This window comes from Pseudopipra pipra, chromosome 4 (genome assembly GCF_036250125.1).
Source record: "Pseudopipra pipra isolate bDixPip1 chromosome 4, bDixPip1.hap1, whole genome shotgun sequence".
Classification (NCBI taxonomy): domain Eukaryota; kingdom Metazoa; phylum Chordata; class Aves; order Passeriformes; family Pipridae; genus Pseudopipra; species Pseudopipra pipra.
This window is the reverse complement of record NC_087552.1, coordinates 55,654,966-55,670,362: the sequence shown is the minus strand read 5'-3', so window position 1 is coordinate 55,670,362 and position 15,397 is coordinate 55,654,966. Positions and strand designations below refer to the sequence as shown.

Below are 15,397 nucleotides of genomic sequence, written 5' to 3'. Positions count from 1 at the left end.
TTAAAATAAAAGGATCCAACACATCAGATAGCATTGCCAAGTGCCAGAGTTTTTTTTAAAAAATACTATTTTTTTACATTTAAAAAATATGGAGTTCTACGAGACAAAGAATGATGAGCTGTTAACTGTAACTACATTCCAAATTTTTCACCATAGATATATTTAAATATCAGCAGGCTTCTGGCACAATGAGAAACCATTGTTATTTAGTTGACTCAAGCGTATTTTTTTTCCCCCATTAAGGTCATCGTATTGATTCTGGCAAAATACTGTAAATATTAAATCCTCCAGTCAATAAGCTTAATACTGATCTTTAAAAGGTTCTATATGCTTATTAGTTGCAAAATAGTAACAGAACATGGCTTGGTATACTCAGTTCTGTATAATACTCTTTGCTTAAAATAGGTTTTATATTCCTTGCTGAAAAAAATAGTCAAATTTTTTAAACCACCATCATCTGTTGATGAGCACAGTTCTGGAAGTGTTGTGTAATAGTTTCAGATGAACAACAGTGTTACAACCAAGATGGATGTTTTGAAAAAAATTCTTTTAGAGAAGTGGTCACACAGTAAATGTACAAAAATATAATATGTCAGAATTAAGAACAAAAAGCACTCAAAGGCGTTTAAAACAAAAAGCTTTAATCTTGCTGAAGATATACATCTCACGCAACATAGACTATTTGCTGCCAATTCTCCCTCCAAGGTGAAAAGCAAATCAAAAACTCAAGAAACCAGTCTGACCAGAATGCACTTTTCATCAAAATACTATTTCAAACAGAACCATTTGCTTTAGGGCTTGAACTGCATCTCTAGGAAAAAATATTTTTTTTCTTTATGGTCAGTTGATTCAGAGATTTTTTGGTTCAGCAGTCTGATGTTGCCCATTTCCCACTAAAATGGTTCAAAACTAGTGGAAGTGTTTATTTGGACAGGAAAGCCACCGAAGTTACCAAAAAATCTGTTCTTTTGATGACACAACATTTGCACGATTGTATGTTGACAATGTAGAGTTTATAACTTTGGATCCCATTGTTTTACCACAGTATGCTGTGGAAAGACATTTTTCTCGATCTTTTTTTAATATGTATTTTGTCAACAACAATGTCCCATCATGGACATGGTTCATACTTTTGAGTCCTCAGTTAACAGACAGCACGTCCAGTAAGACACTTCTTATGAAGGCCGATGTGTTATTTGCCTTTTGTTCTGAAAGAACAAGACACATAGTTATTCTATAGCTTATAAAGTTCAGATTCTCCACCATATGGGTAGCTCAGCATGTTCGTTGTTCATAGGTGATAAAACCAATTTGCTACATAATAATCTCCAATAGAAAATTAATTTCTCTTAGTGTTTCAAAATTACTATGCAGGACAAACCATTTGTCCTGTTCCATATAGTTCACTGAATGTAGCAAAGTTGTAATTTTACAGACAAAAGTCACAAGAACATCTAAAATAAGTTAATTCTGAAGGTCAAATGCATTTTGAAAGCTGTACCTTCAGTGGGAATTTTTTCAGATTGAGATTATTAGCTGATAGACATTATTTGATAAACTGAATGATGGTGTTTACATGCTCAGATCATGCACCATATGGCTATTGATTTGAAGTATCTTAATTTTAGTTTCTAAACTGAAGAATTGCTATAATTCTTGGGTTTCGAGACAAATAAAATAGTGCCTAAGATATAATGCTGGGAACTGAAAAGACAACCTTCAACAAAAGGAAGAAAGGCACAAAAATATGGTTAAAGCATGAGACAATAACTAAATCTATAGAAATCTTCAAGTCTCTCATCATATAATGAGCTGAGACTAGCTAATATATATATTAACTATCACAAACTACAGTATGTATTTGTCAATATACAAGTGTCAGAAATATAATGTTGTGGACAACAACAATATTAGTTGATAAAAACTTTGGGCTTTTTGTTCTCAGACAGACACATTTCACAGAATTGCAGAATGGCTGAGGTAGAAAGATTCCTGTGCAGATCATCCAATCCAACCATCCTGCTTTAGGCAGGGAAATCTAGAGCAAGTATTTCCAAAAATGAAGCCCCAGCAGTCACTCTGGGCATTTTTTTTCCATGTTTTATCACACTCACTGTAAAAAAAAAATGTTTATTTTGTTTGAATGGAGTTTTGCATTCTGGTTTGGTTGGTTTGGCTGGTTTCAAATTTTTTAAATTGAAATTCCTATATTTCAATAGAAATTAAAAAAGAAAACAACAACCAACCAATCAAACAAACAAAAGAAAAAACCAAACTATGTCCATTTTTCTTCCTCTGTCACTGGGCCACACTGAGAAGAGACTCTATCTTCCTTGTTCCTTTTCATTAAATATTTATACATTTTTATACAATATTTCTGATTTCTCTTCTAAAGGCTGAACAGTCTCAACTGTCTAAGCATTTCCTCATATTTCAGATGCTTCAGTCTCTTGTACTTGCTGTACAGTACACCCATGTGCCTCTTGTATTGAGGAGCCCAGAACTGGACTCACTACTCCAGATATATTTACTGATGCTCATTAAAGGAAAAAAATCGCTCCCTCCATCTGCTGGTCAACCATCTTCCTGATGCAACTGTAGGTTGCTGGGGTTTTTTTGCCACAGAGACACCTTGCTAGCTCCTGTTCAGCTCATTGTCCATTGGAACTGCCATGTCTTTTTTTGTTTTCCAGTTCATTGGTCACTAGCCTCTCCTGCAGCAAGAAGTTGTCAAATCCCAGACACAGGATTTGACATTTCCCTTTGATGGACTTGATCAGTTTCCTGTTATGCTGGGAACAGACATAGTAAAATCCCAGGACAATCAAGGCATATTTTACAAAGTACTGAGTTCATTCTCTCACCAAAACATTCTGAAACTACTTAGTGTAATGTTCATTCTTTTCATTTTAGTCAAAATGTGATAATCATTATTTACTTTCCTGAAGACAAAGATTGCATAAACATGGCATAAGTCATGGAAACTACCATGATAGTTTATAGAATTTTTATTGTTTTGGATTTTTTTAATAATTAAATTGATAATAGAATTAATTTGAACCGGGAATGCTGAAATTAGATGTTATTTTAAATCTATGTGTAAAATCACTAATGCAAATATTTATTATGGTATTTATTAGCATTTATATTAAAAACATTTATCTTTTAAAAGGAGTTGTAGTTTGGGCTTTGTTTTGGTTTGGTTGTTTTTATTTACAGATATAGAATTTACTACATCCTTAGAATTAATAAAGATTCTAAGTGCCAAAGCTATGTTTTCCTTTCTCATAGGAAGATAGGATGATCCTCACTATATAAACATTCTAACCAATTAATTAGTTTTACTTCCATGACACTTATTCTGTAAGCAAGTAAGGAAAGTTGGCTTTCATTTCCTTTTGTCCTCCTTGCTCACAGACTTTCAAGGGTGAACCTAAATCTTCCTGAGTAGATAAGGACAGTTTCAGGAGTGTTTGCTTTCTGTTCTCCTTTCAGGGTCTATTAGAATATAGAATAACAGAATTTATAACAGGATATTTCAACCATATATCTAATTACTTCCCCCACTCTAAAGTAATTTCAAAATATAGATACTTGCCAATCCAGATGATTTCTGCAGTACAATATAGTGCTAACAGTTAGCTTTTCATTCCCAGCTTGCTAGTAGAATTTATGTGGCAACCAGGCTTAGAATGACTGGGGAATCCTAATGGCACTTCTACACTTATGAAAATCTAAGTAAAAAGGAGTTTAGCATAAAGGAGAAGTGTCTGTACTTCTGTTTACTGGTACTGAATAATAAAAGCATAATCAAACAATAATCAAGCAACAGTAACAGCCTGGAAATATGCTATTTTAGAATGTATATGTAGAAGTAGAATGATGTCTTTTCCTTTTTCAGGTCTTTACGGTGCTATCATACTTACTTTATTTATTAAATTTGGCTTTTTTCCATTGCTGGCTCCAACTCCTTGACAGTATAAGACTTCCCAGAAAGCTTGGTCTGTTAACAGAAAACATCATCTGCTTACTGAGCTTACACAGCTCATATTTCAATTTTTAAGTACGGCATGCCTGCTGCAAAAAGCTCTCAAGTAATCTGTCTGCTGAAATTCAAAATGAGAAAAAAATATAAAAAATGCTATCTGCTTTTAGACCTGTTATGCACATTGTGCTAAAAATAATCATTTCCTTATTTATAGTGATACATTCATCCATTTACGCTAATCGAACTGTGTAAACTTAATCTCCTCAGACTGCTACAGATGACCCTGTGATTATTCCCCAAAGAAGTCACAGTGATGACTTAATTTTTCCCAGTCTTTTTACTTCTCTGGTCCTATTTCATATAGAGAAGCGTGACTGTTGGTATTTTTCATTTCCTTTTCTTTTCTGTGAACATTTTTTATAGAATAAATAAGATGTTGGTATGTAAATTATTATAGCGTCTTTTTAAGTATTTATAAAAATGACAAGCAAGAAAGAGAAATTTGAGGGGGTAGGTAGTAAACTTCTTATAAAATATATATTTGAAAAAATACATTTCTTTTAAATAAGGATTAAAGCATAGTAAGGATAGTCTCAATGAAGAAATACAATAGAGGTGAATTTAAACAACAAATAATATTACTATAGGTAGCAAAGAATGTTAACATAGGCTGAAGTTATATTTTTGTTAACTTATGTTTCAAGTGAGGCAATTAATTTACTTTAGGACTGAATATTTTAAACATAAAAAGTAGAATATATTATACTGAACTTGTTCAGGTACCTTCTGACACTCTGCTTGTCTCTTGAATTCAACATGATCATTCAGTGTGCAATTAAATAGATGTAATCAGAAAATGTGGGGCTTTGGTCTTTATACACATTTCTTAACTTATAGGAATCTACCTATTAATATATGGCATATCCAGATCTTCGAAAAACACAATAAAAAAACCAGTATGTAGCACAACTTATTTGCTTTATGCAAATATTCTTATTTTTAGAGACTTCAACAACCATAGCATTATCATGTTTTTTTCATTTTTTGCAGTGTATGAAACAAACATATCATCAATTGATATTAAATTATGGTATGCATGCTAATGACTTCATTTTACTTTATTCATTGACAAGGAAGAAAACAGACAGATACTAATGGACAAGAATCAATAGAAACCTACATAAGAGAAACTGGAAAAGTGGATCACTGAAATATTGTTCTTAGTTTTCCAGATGATGCAAAACATTTTCTAAAACTGTAATCATTTTGTTCTTAACTGTCATGCAAAATTGAGCTTGAGTTTAAATGAATAGGAGAAGAAAAAATATGCAGTTAAGTTTTTCCTACTTCAATCGGTCAAGTGTCTTATGTCTTTGTGATATGAAATAGAAGAGATACATGTATGTCATTTCTTAGCTTCAATGCATTTTAAATGTGCATTTAAATACAGCTTAAAATAATCTCGTGATATGTTCTTAGTATGAAAACCAGGAAGTGGCTCAACTTCTACATTTTAAATTGTATCCTAAAGGACATGACAATGTTCTTCAGGACATATGGATCTGCAGCACCTTTGTTTAACAGTTCAGCACTAACAGAACCAGAAGCAATGGACAGGAACTGAAACACAAGAGATTCCCTCTGAATGTAAGGAAACACTTTTTTACTATGAGGGTGACTGAAAACGGACACAGGTTGCCCATAAAGGTTATGAAACCTCCCTCCTTGGAGATATTCAAAAGATGCCTGGACATGGTATTGGGTAACCTGCTCCTGGTGTCCCTTCTTGAGCAAGTATGTTGGACCAGATGACCTCCAGAAGTCCCTTCTGACATCAATCATTTTGTGATTTTGTGATTCTGTGATTTTGTAACCTTAAGAGAGCTACAGGAATAAACTTGCTCTTCTTGGTCATCAGAATGAACACTGTGATCTGGATGTTTTAATTCAAAAAAAATTCAAAACCTTAGGTGCTTTGCAGTCAAAGAATATTTCTGCATCTGAATGCACATGTAATTTACTGTAGGACATGCTAGAGTATGAAATTACCCTGCACAAACTGTTCTGTGCTAATTGTCCATGTTATTTTATGATAAACTTCAGACAGCTTATTAAATTTCACTGAGCAATCTAGCTTGAATTTGTCTTAGGCTTAGCTTAGGTATACAGGTAGTTGGAGCAAAGGAGTTGAAATGAATTAACTTGTTAGACCTGACAATTTCATTGCTTGCCTATAACCAGTTTGCAGGTCCTGAAAGGGCTTTCTGAAAGATGAAGTCAGGAATATGCATAATAAATTTATTCAGACAAAGCTGGTTAAGACTGTTTGCAGTGCATTTTGTAATACATATAGACTTACATTTTTATTCCATAAATGTATATAGACTCCAGGGGAACATTAAAATAAGACACAATCCCACTGAAGAGTTAGATAATTTGAAGATAAAAGCTAAAACCCACACAGGCACACAGGTGCCTGCGGGCACGACTAGACATGAGCACAGATTCAGCTGGCCAAATGTACAAGTAGCTTTGGTATTGAGGTTACGTTTGCATATTTGCATAGCAATATGCCAAAATTCATCTGTCCTTATGAGCAGAGAGCACAGAAGTAAAACTTGGCAATATTGGAAAATGCTATGTCTACATTTTTCTAAAGCCATTTTGGACCTGCTATATTAGGATATGTCACAGGATGAGAAAGATCAAAATAAAGGAAATTTACTGTTTCAGACATATTTGTGCTGTATCAGCTTATAGAATTAATTGAAAAATTAAAGGGAATTCCAGAGCAGACTATTAAATTTAGAATATTATTCTCATGCATAAGAAAAAAAACCCAGAAGAGGAGCGAGGCTAGGTGGAAGCTTTTTAGCAAAACTCGATAAAATTTCTGAAAGATAGTATGTCTGCAGTAAATATCTTTCAAGTATCAGGACATGTTATATGTTCATGTAAGTATCCGTAAAAAAAAAGTTCAAATAAAAGCCCCGATATTTATTAGATGATAATAAAGATTCATTTTGAATTCACAGTATGATACACGGTATGAAATCAGATTATTTTTATTTGGAGAAATAAATATAACTTATCTGTTAATATCTGGTTTTCACATTTATCTAAATATAAGACTTAATCTTCATTTGTTTCAGTCTCTTGCATACTGTTACACACTTTTAAAAAAGCTGCCTTGCTAAATTCAGCTTGCTATTTAAAATGATACAAATTATAGAGTTGTCACTAGATTCTTTTAGTCCAAATGCTCTCCATCACTGAGTAGCTTCAAGCAAATAGGTTATTTTTTCAGCTAAAAATTAAAGAACTTTTAAACCAAATTAGTATGTGCAACTGAATATCCTAAGAAATTACTTTTTTAATTTTTCTGATTTTAAGATGATTAATTTTTTTTTAATTATTCTGATTGTGTCAATACTACAAAGTTTAGATAGGAATAATGTAACTTCATTCAAGGGGGAAGTTATCCAACTAAAAAGGAATTACTAATTTCATTTTTATCTTAGAGAAGTTAAGTTTAGGAAAGCTAGTCTTATGCACTCTTCCCTTCTTTTCCTTTTCTTTTAAGAAAAAATATATTATTTTCATGTATGAAAACATGTAGAGTTAGGGAAAGCTGGATAACATTTAAATCACTTTACTAGATGAAGGTGGCAACTTCTTAGCATACTTCATACACTTTATTCTTATGCACTTTTTTTCTTTCAAGATTTTAAAAATAAGATGGTGAAAGTAAAAGCTTTTAATAGCAGCACAGTGAATTCAACATGCAAAAATTAGATTATCTTGAACACTTTTACAAACATTACTTGTGAAGCTCTTATGATGTAAACAAGAAGCATCAAATACCAAATTTCAGGCTAGGTATGGGGATACCACTTCTGCTAGTGAGTACTACTAAATCTCCTACTGAGACCTCTTTAATTTAGTTTTCCTTATTATTATTACTTTATGTCACTTTTTTTTTTTGCAGTACTTGGCCATTCTGACAGGACTTCAAGTTAAGATGTATGATTTGACTGAAATGACACTAAGAAGGCAGAATTTCTGATAAATAAAGTGTTTTCACAGAATATTATTATATCACCACTGAAGAATCATATGTACTTGGAAGTACATATGATCAGGCATTATACTTGCCCATGCTGGAGATTTTTGGAGTAAGCAACCAAGTTCTAAGCATGATTCATAAGACTGAAAAAACTACACCATTAAAGGTGAAAGTTCTGCTTTCAGTGACCCTTTGTGGGGATCTTAGACATATGTTCTTATGTTCTAGCTGTCTATGTAGTGGAGAGCTTTATTTTATTGACCCTAATTTGGACATCATACTTCAAAATCTTCAGTACTTTTATACAACAAGAAACTCTTTTATACAGTGAGACAGAAAAACAAGAAAACTGACAGAATACAAGGAAAGTAGAATCACTGAGGCTTAACTTCATAGAAGAATAGCATAGGAAATGGGTTTGTTCTGACTTTCCATCAAGAACAATTAATCTACCAGATCCATAGTTAATCTGCAAGGAGGCAACAGGGGCAGTGTAACTAAGTGATACACTGGATTATTCTGACAAATTATATTCAGTCTAATAGCAGGAAGCAAATTAGTTTTTCATGCTCAAATGAAAAGACAAGAAGTATAGGCATGTTAAAAGAACAGAGGATATCTGAAACATGGATGAAAGACTATCTCAGAGATTATCAAGGGGAGGAACAGATTTTATTGTGCTATTTAATTCAAAAAATATTAAAAAGAATTATATATTTTTTCAGATTAACTGCACCAGTAAATTGTATTTGAAGATAAGCAAATAAAGTTAGTGCTGAATGCATTGAAAGCTTGTCTAAGATACTGAATATAAGCTAATTTATTATTGTCTTCCTGTGGCAACTGATGCCTTCAGAGTGGAAGGAAGGAAGGAGAATGTTTGGCTACTTTACTTATCGAAGGGTTGCTACGATGTATTTCCCCTTCTTTTACAGTCACTTGGTCTCCAAGTTCAGGATACATCTGCATATGACAACTCTGAAAGAATAAGCTGTAAAAGAGTTTCCACCCAAGGTACTCGTAGCACTATGATGTCCTCATCTGCTTGTATATTAGTCTCTTGTGAGGAAACAACCAACCTGACTCACACTTTCAGTGGTTATTCTATGATATGATAACCTTCCAAATGATTTCCTATCTTTTGACTATGTAGAAAGACTGCACACTTCAATTCTAAAAATAAAACAAACAAATAAACAAACAAATAAGAACAAAAAAACCCAAGGACTTTTTCTCTAGATTCTTCATTATCTTCATTATCAGTACATATGAAATACTGTATAATATAGTATCAAGGTTTAAACAGAAAAATGTCTGATGTCCTTGAACCAAAGTACTGATTATTTTTTTTACTGGAAGTTAAGTCATATAAGAGAGAATTTTGCATGATCTATTGATAATAAGCAAAATAAATAGTATATGCTAGTTTTCCTAACCTAGAAGACTGCATCTCATATCTAATTTTCTGATATGGCCATGAAGAAAACAAATGGAAAACCTTTTTGGCTGGGCATACTATAATCTAGCAAACTACTGAATCTGATAAACATTTATCTCATTTTCTGTTATTGTTCACAAGAGTCTAAAGATTTTGTTAGTTTCTACACTTTTAGTTATCTACTTGAATTTAGAAGCCAAGTTAAAAAAAAATATCAAATTTGGCTAACTAGTTTTTACATTTTTATTGGTGTGCATGGGGTTTTTTCTGCAATTCCACACAAGTACTCAAGATTTTTAAAGATTACTGTTATGCGTCAGAATAAAAAACCAGTTAGTCTGTAGGTGGAACATTCACGAAGAGATGAGATTAACATGTAGGCTCAGGTTTTGTTCAGGTTTATATTCAGCCTTAATCACAGGCTATTAACAATTCTAGGACAACTTATTTTCTGTTTGCCTGTCTGGTGCCCTCTGTTCTAAATATTCGCTGGACAAGGAACATGGGTCTGAGAGTTAAGTGCTATGGGGGCTGTACAGACAATCACAGTCTCAGTAAATATGTTGTTATTTCTACAATGTGGAACTGCTGCCAAAGAGAAAGCCAGAGATTTTCTCAGAGATTTTCCCCTTATACTGAAGAAATCATATTATTTAGATTACATTAGCAGGGGATTCCTCTAATCAGTAAGTAATATTTATGTATTTAGACGATGAACAGAAAGATTACTGGCCAAGGCAGTTAATTAAATCCAGCACTGCTTAGCATTAATTTTCAGTGCTGATGAAGTATATGCAATGGGACTACCTCCAACTACAAATTAAGGCTCCGTTTCTTCTTGTTTTCAGCTCCCAGGTCTAATGAGACTGCCTACATGCCCAGAGGCTGTGAGGGCATGATCTGAGGTGAAAATTACCACAGATATAAGATAATAAGTGATCAGGATTTGGACATCTATGGCTAGGTGAAGGTTAATTAGTCACCTATTTTCTATTTAGGTATGTAAACATCCATTAAAGTTCACCTGTTCTAAAGATGCCAAGGCATTTTTCTGTGTTTGAACTGCTTGTGGTATCAAAACTACTAACAGTTTAAACATTATGATCTCATTTCAGTAAGAATCAACCATCTAGTTTCTTGGTGAACCTGTTTTGACAAAGCAATATTTCACAAATAAATTCAGTTCCATTGTAATAAAGTGCTTTAAAGTTACCTAAAGAATATTAGAATATTTCCATGAAAGAGTTGATAGAAAGTTTTATTCAAAAATCTAAAATTTTCACAAGTCTAATGGAAGGAATGTGATATATAAAGAGGTTATGAATCAGACATAATTCAAGAAGCTGAATGTGTCCTGTGTTGCCCATCATATGATACTCCTAGTGTCTTAACATTACTGTATATTTTCCAAATGATTGCATTAATTTTTATGTATCACATTTGAAATGTCTACTGAGTTCTGATTTGATAAAAAACGGAACTAAGCTTAACGTATTCAAAACCCACTGAAAGTTGTTAAATAATAAACATACCTCTACCTTGAAATACACATATAAATGTGTGATGGATTCTAAAGTGGTTTTGACCATCATTCCCCAAAAAAGAACAAAAGGTTCTTGTCAGAAGAGAAGGATTGCTTGGAGGAGAAAAATCCTATGCCATCATACTCATCCAGCTGGTTAAAGGCTAAGAAAAGATTAATAGTTATAGTAAAAATTAAAATGTGAATATAATAATGTAATTTTATACTACTTTCATTGTAATTGAAAAGGTGTAATAGGAGAGATAGATGTGGCTAGAAATGTGCATGTAATAAAGTACCTTAAATTGTGAACACATGGGTAATTAAAGGGAAACTAATCTCATCCAAAATAGTATTGGGCATTTGCTAATCAAATGATAATGTTAATCTTGCTATCCAAGAAAGTAATTTTCTATTCTGGTTTTATACTGCATCATTTTATGTTTGTTGCCATGGACTTTAATTGGGAAATGCATAATTCAAAGGACTGCTTTTAATATTATCAAAATTATATTTAGATTTTGTACTTAGATTTCCTAGAAAATGTCATGCTTTTTGCATTTGCTTTTTTGCTATTTAATCATTGTATTCACTGTTTACCATTGTACTCATTTTAAAACTTCTGTTCCATTTATGTAGCAACATATAGAATCATAGAATCAGCCAGGTTGGAAAAGATCTCTGAGATCATCAAGTCCAACCCTTGATCCACTACCACAGCGGTTACTAGACCATGGCACTAAGTGCCACATCCAGTCTCATCTTAAAACCTCCAGGGACAGAGAATCCACCAATTCCCTGGGCATCCCATTCCAATGTCTGATTACCTTCTCTGTAAAGAATTTCTTTGCAATATCTAACCTAAACCTCCCCTGGCACAGCTTAAGACCATGCCCTCTTGTCTTGCTGATAGCTGCCTGGGAGAAGAGACCAACCCCCACCTGGCTACAACCTCCTTTCAGGGAGTTGTAGAGAGTGATGAGGTCTCCCTTGAGCCTCCTCTTCTCCAGGTTAAACAACTCCAGCTCCCTCAGCCTCTCCTCATAGGACTTGTGTTTGAGTCCCTTCACCAGCCTTGTTGCTCTTCTCTGGACCTGCTCCGGCACCTCAATATCCTTCACAGGGGCCTCTCTGCTCCGAGCTGCTGTGCGATCTCGGAGGGATTTGCTCTGTGGTTGCCTCTGCCTCAGGGTCCTAGCTGCTGCTTCACCCCTTCCCGGGCCACTCCATGGCTGTGTGCTGTAGCCACCTCTCCAAGGGTCATGGCTCATGGAGAATCAGCCTGACCCGCTCCGGCCACCCCTCGACTCGTGCTGTCTCTGCTCCAGTGCTGTGTCTGCCAACCGGTTGCAGCCCTCTGGCTGGCCAATCGGGCACCGTGCCACCGTTTTTCTCCCCCCCACTGTGAGGGGGGGGGAAGAAGATGCAACCCAGGGGGTCTTCCCAATCTTTTGGGATCCCCCTCGGTCACCAGCTTCAGGGGGGCTTCACTCAGTGGCTGTGTTGCTCCTGGGCCCCCCGACCAGGAGCTGGGGGCAAAGGCCCCCCAACCCTGCTAACACGTGGCGTTTTTAGGGCATGACGGCTTCTCTTCCAGCTATGCAATTAAAATTAACCTCTTCTCTTCTGGGTCTGTGAGTATGTAATTTCTGCAGGGCGCACCAAGTTTTTAATTGGCCTAGTATCAAAAACACCATCCCTGGTGCAGCCTATCACCAGCCCCAGGGCAGAAAGGTATTTTTCCAAACCTTCACATATTAAAACATAGAAGGGAGTCCTACTGAAGAAAGAGAAGCAAGAACTACTGATATAATCTTCATAATCTTCATAACTTAGTTTTGGAAACTCATCATGATAGGTTTGTTTGTTGCAAAGAAACTCAGGTGATGAATTTTGTCCTTTGTACTCTGAATACAAACTACCAAAACAAGTACAGTAACATATACATTCTGTCCAATACATACTATGGAATAGGAAAAAACAAAACCAAAACCAAATCTAAACAACATCTTTGGTTTAATTATCCAGCCACATTTCAAATCATATCATAATGTTCAGACAACAAATTATGGAATTATAGTGAAATAACTTGATGGGAATCTTTTTATATAGTCCTTTCCAACTGTTTCCAAATTCATCAATGCTTAATCCACCTGTCTGTGGAAGTGTATGCCTTGCCAAGTGTTGTGCTATAGTGTTTCACTTTAAAATTCTCTTTAATTTTCCAGGATGCTGGAAGATGTGTTAAATAAACATATATTCTCCTTTAGTTGTCTTACTAGTGATTCTATATAATTTCAAGTCATAACAATTTTTACTGAGCATAAAGTGCATTGAAGGAAAGTAGCATAATTGGTAGTCACAGAGATGAAAGAAAAATCTTATCAAATGAGTATTGTGCTGTAGTATCTAGGTAAGATTCACATTATGAAATGAAATAAAAATCCACTGCTATAAACTGTTTAGATTTTTAATTTTAATTTTGCTTTAATCAAACCATTTTCACACAGTAATTTGATTTGTCTGACATTGATCAAAAACTGCAAATACAAATAATGAAAATGGTTCTCATTAATAGGCAGGCAGCTGGATTTTCTCGATAAATATTTCAAGAGAGTAGTTAATCCATAATATTATTGATTGAACATGAAGTAAAAAAAAATCTATTTTTCACTTGCTGAATGCACAGGAACCAATGTTCTGCTAATAGGAACTGCACATCCAGCAAGAAACAAATTATATTCACATGGTCTCTTGCTGTGGTGACTTCAGCTCTAACAGGCTAAGCGGCCTGTCAGGCCAAATAGGAATCTGTATAGGAAAACAAAAGATGAAGAGCCAAACAGCTTCAGCTACACATGTTGGTAGTTCAGCAACTGAATTTTTTCCCTCTAGTAAGCTGTAAAAGTGAATCTCAACATGGTTCAAGGGGTCACTCTGCAGGTGGAAACAGTATGTTCCAAAGTCTTGATATAATACTCATTAGAAAGCCATGGAAGTTTTAAAGGAAAGTAGTTGTTTTTACCTGTGATATACAGACAAACTTCTCATCCAGAAAATTCGTGAATGCCATTGATTTGCTTTCTGAAAACAGTCACATACAGGTGTTAAAAGATATGTAAGAGAGCACAAATGAAATTAGTATCATAGGATCATTCATTGATCATCTAGCCTGGGGTCCTATTCACCACAAAATCAACACTGAAACAATGGGATTAGTCCAACTGGGTTTTGAAAACTGTCAAGCACAGAGACTGTGAAGTCTACCTGGAGGACCTGGTCCAATGTTTAAGTATACTTTAAATGAAGACATTTCTCTTTGTATCTCTTTCAATCATAATCTGACAATTCATCACCAGTTGTTGGGGTTTAACCCCAGCCAGGAAACAAGCACCATGCAGATGCTTCCTCTCTCCCCCACCTGTGGGATCAGGGAGAGAATCAGAAGGGTAAAAGCTAGAAAACTCAAGGGTGTAGCAAAAGACAATTTGATAGGGAAAGCAAAAGCAGTGCATGAAAACAAAGGAAAACATTGCTTCCCATGGCAGGTGTTCAGTCATCCTCAGGAAGGCTGCTACTCAGCAAACTGAAGTTGTCCTCTCCAGGCTGAAAAACCTAAACTTCCTCAGATTCTCCTCACAGACATCAACCCCTGACTATTCTGGTGGCCCTTTGCTGAATTTACCACAGTCTGTCAATGTTTTTCTTGCATTGCAAGGCCAAAAACGAGATGTTGTATTCTAGATGCAATCTAATGATTACCAAGTAAAGTGGAATAACCACTTTTCAAAATCCACTGATTTCACTTCTGTTAATATTTTCTGTATGCTTTCAGCCTTCAGTGCTCATTCCTACAGACTAAATTCCTGTAGTACTCTAGAAATGCTTTTCCTAGCATCACACAAAAAGTGATTGATTTCATCTGGAACTTAGTATGTAGGATCTTTGTGACGAGAAAGTTAATTTTACATGCATATATATTTTTGCAGCATTTCCTCCCAATCTCAGTGAACAAAGCATCCATTTGTTTAGTCCATAGTCATGACACCTCAGCTTTTTTCTTTGAGCTGCGGTTCACTATTTATATATATATTTCTTTCTCTGACTGGTAATCATTAGAAGTTAAGAGCTGGTTGATGGCCTTCTACATTCTCATCAACTTGAACAGCTCTGTCCAGGAGCTTCTTATCATACATTCTTATCAGCTGGACTACATGGTTAATGTAAGAAAGAACTCAACTGGAAAGAAATTAATTCTGCAATCCTAAAAACATACAAGACTACAGTGAGGGGCTAATAAAATAATATAGTTTTTAAAAAAATTTACAATAAAAACATGTTTTTCAAAGTTCTACAGAAATCAGAAAATAAAACTAGATTGTA

At 34.7% G+C, this 15,397-nt stretch overlaps 1 long non-coding RNA gene across 1 annotated transcript in view; it reads right to left on the bottom strand.

Annotated features, from left to right (window-relative positions):
• Positions 1 to 381: 381 nt before the first annotated feature.
• Positions 382 to 15,397, bottom strand: part of LOC135413877 (uncharacterized) — a 30,255-nt gene continuing 15,239 nt past the window's right edge. Inside the window, exons 2-3 of the long non-coding RNA XR_010430460.1 lie at positions 3,927 to 4,003; positions 382 to 1,208 (exon numbers count right to left, since the gene is read on the bottom strand). This is a non-coding gene — a long non-coding RNA (uncharacterized LOC135413877). The remainder of the gene's footprint in view (positions 1,209 to 3,926; positions 4,004 to 15,397) is intronic.